At 49.3% G+C, this 2,500-nt stretch overlaps 1 protein-coding gene across 8 annotated transcripts in view; it reads right to left on the bottom strand.

Moving 5' to 3' along the window:
- The window catches only part of EBF3 (EBF transcription factor 3), a 115,654-nt gene that overhangs the window by 11,443 nt on the left and 101,711 nt on the right, over positions 1–2,500 (bottom strand). The gene's annotated exons all lie outside the window — the stretch shown is intronic.

The following is a 2,500-nucleotide window of genomic DNA, read 5'->3' on the forward strand; positions in this document are numbered from 1 at the left end:
TTTCTGTCTAGCATATTGCCTGAGCACAAACCAGGCAGGAGGAGCACTTACTCTTGCAAAGCTTTAATAATCTGTGAATGGCTGACTACAAACTGATATAGAGCGCTATCATTCCACCAGCCCCACGAAATTGCCGGCCACAAATAGTAATTAATCTTTTTATCCCTCAAATTGTAATTTTGACTATGAACTGTGCACGGCCATAAATCAGCGGCTCACACGCTGTGTAAGGTGCATGAATCACGGCCGGGACCCCGTCCGACTGCACACTCTGTGTTTAACAAGCTTTATAAGGAGCCATTGGGCTTTATTATGACTCTGCCTGACTCCAACAAAAACTGAGCCCGGAGGCCCGGGGACGTGAGTTAAGATGAAAATACTTATTAGAGTACATTACTTCTTGATGTAGATATCGTTTTCCGTGGAGTAACGCCACAGTGCATGGCGCGACATAAATCAGGGGGTTTTCTGAGACTAATAGGACCTGCCGCCATCTATTCATTACGCGGCCCACAATTTGGCCCATCACTCATTAGTCAGCATGTAATTTGATGATTAACACCACCCAACTCAGCAGGTCTGCGAGAGTGCGGGGAACACAAAGGCGCCGGCTTCGAGGAACCAGGTTAGAGGCTGCCTTTGAAAGTGCTCTCCGAAATAATTGGTCACCGCTTTTCCTCGAGTGCTGGTGTCAACACGGTGGCGGGTCTCAGACGCGGCAGGGCCGGAAGACGCGCACGCACACTCAATAACACGCCCGTAGGTTGAGGGCCACAATATGATCTGACATTCCATCATACATCCCGGAGACAAAGGTCCGCACAGGAATGTGAAGTAAGACATTTTCTTGTTAATAAAGCATTGATCCGACGTATTGATTTTACATGACATGGCTTTTGCTGCGATTTTGCCCTCTTTTTTCTTTGCAGATAGTAAAGCTCTTCAAAATGCCTCGGTGTATGTGACATGGCAAAATTTCTAACTCTGTGATGTAAATTCTCTATGTGTAAAACCACTTCATAATCAAACCATTAATCATCAGAAGCTGTCAGCATTGACTTGGGGGACAATTTGTCATGTCTCTGCCCGGGGCCAGGACAAGGGGGTCAGGCGAGAGTGCAGTGCGTGCAGCCAGGCCGATGGGCCTCACCCAGCGACTTGGCCCAAAAAGGATTAGATAAAGTATTACATTTCTTGATGAGGGAACAAAAAGGGTGGCCCACTGTGCATTTCTAACATGTCAGGGTTTCTCCTCTTTCCCAGCTAATCACCATGACTGTTTGACTTAATGAATCGGCCTGATGAAAGGTGATCAGAAAAGATAGATGGGCGGCCACTATTGATTTCATGCAAATGGCCCTGACAGGTGATGGACGCTTTAATGCAAGCTTTCAGAAGCTTTATGACTTGTAATAACCATACACTCTCATTCTGGGAGAGACATTTTCCTATGTTTCAATTGAATTGATAATTCTTCTTCTAGGACTGAAAATACTTCAAAGCAGTATAAATAGGACACTACCTTTCACCTCCCACCTTGGCCCAGAGCAGCGTTCACATCCCGAGTGCACCGCCAAGAACGAGCCCGGCACACCACCGGCCGCGCCCAGAAGAGGCCGCACTGTTGCACCCTGCAGGTCCCCACTGCTGCCCCGCCAGGCCAGGCGCCACAAAGGGCGGGGGCGGGCATCAGTGCAGCCTGAAACCGCCCCCCGGGGGGGCTCAGCTCCCAGACGCCCGATGAATGTAACATTGGGAGAATTAGCAAAAACGGTCCTTGTCTTCCAACTCCAGGAGGAGTGGCAGGCGCTCGCGGTTCTGGAAGGTTTCTGATCACCGAGACTGGGGTTATGAGCGGCTGCCCTCCACAGAGCTGGCTGGCGGCCTTCCGAGGGCAGAACCGCACAGAACGCGGCACACTGCGCCTGGCAGGACCGGGAGCCGCGCAGCGTCGCTGGCAAATTCTGCAACCGGAGGAGAAAGCCCAGGACCCCGCGCGCACATCTAATAAATCCTCAGCGTGCCGAGTTTACAAGGCGAGGGCCCAGCCGAGCCAGGGCAAGGCTTTAGCACGTCCAGTCACAGAGCACCGAGCCAGGCCAATCAATACCACTTTCCTGTTTTAGAACTGGGTAATTATGAGGGGGAGAGATTGCCTGACCTTTCACCTGCACTGCATTACTTTGCTGATATTAAGATAAATTGCCTGATTTTGGGTAAACATATGCTGCAATTCAAACTGTCAGCACTGGTTTGCTCAGGAATAATTTGTATTGATCTCCCAGCTTCTTCCCAATTTTGCTTACTGACCTCGTGGATAATTAGAGAAGGAGCCTTGGGTGAGCTCAAGTCGGGGATGAAGAAGAAATATGAAGAAGAATAAAGCAAATTTGTTTTATGTTAATATTTGTAGGTCCTCCTGCCGCCCTCACATCTGTCAGCATCAGGAGAGCCGTAAATTAATGTACTTGGTTCCTGAGCAATTTATTCCAAGGAATTA

Source organism: Ailuropoda melanoleuca, chromosome 6 (assembly GCF_002007445.2).
Source record: "Ailuropoda melanoleuca isolate Jingjing chromosome 6, ASM200744v2, whole genome shotgun sequence".
Classification (NCBI taxonomy): domain Eukaryota; kingdom Metazoa; phylum Chordata; class Mammalia; order Carnivora; family Ursidae; genus Ailuropoda; species Ailuropoda melanoleuca.